This window comes from Halyomorpha halys, unplaced genomic scaffold (assembly GCF_000696795.3).
Source record: "Halyomorpha halys isolate HHAL.00 unplaced genomic scaffold, Hhal_1.1 Scaffold142.1, whole genome shotgun sequence".
NCBI classification, from domain to species: domain Eukaryota; kingdom Metazoa; phylum Arthropoda; class Insecta; order Hemiptera; family Pentatomidae; genus Halyomorpha; species Halyomorpha halys.
The window spans coordinates 433,908-434,724 of NW_027113471.1; positions in this window are offsets into that span (position 1 = coordinate 433,908).

Genomic DNA, 817 nt, shown 5'->3' on the forward strand with positions numbered 1-817 from the left:
GTCTGAATAGAAGATGGCCACGGGACCTTCTAATTTTAATTAATGTTTGAAGTACCACCGGTTGGTGGTTCCTTCCCAAGATTTTCAAGTGAAACATACAACATATTTACTTATTGTATTATTTTGTACAGTTGTAAATTACATTAAATAAATAAAATAAAATTGTTGCAAACAGCTATTTCCACTATTTTCTTAATTTTAATGTTTTAAATTGCAGTATATTTGGTCCTAGAATGGAATTAACTTATAATTAATTCTTGCAGTGTACAAGTGAAACAATTTGAGAGAAGAGGGGGAAGTTAGCGGGATAACGTTTGCCATTGCTCATCTCTCCCTTCTCTTTCCCACAGCCAATGAACAAGAAAGAAAACAGAAAATATGTTAAGATATTAAAATATTTACCGTAATATAGTTGAAAAAAATAGTAAGCTTAAATAAATATATTCTCTCCGGAAGACTAAATAAGAATGAATAGGAGAGGAGAGATATAGAGAGTGGGAAAAAAGAAATATAAAAAAAGAAAGAGAGGTTAACTCGCTTAGGCAGAGGTCTAAACTGAGTGAGCAACTTGACCGGGGGGGAGGAGGGGAGGAGGCATAAAAATACGTTAAAAGGAAATTGTTACCCACTACTAACTATAAAATAACGTTTAGATAAATTAAATAAAGTCGTAGAAATGCAATTTTCTTTTTCATTTGAATCGGTGGGTAATTTTATTTCATTTGTATGCTAATTAAATTATTAAACTTTTTTTTTAATAATTTATTTATTGTTATTTAACTGTATACACATATATACAACAAGTAAATTTGCTGTA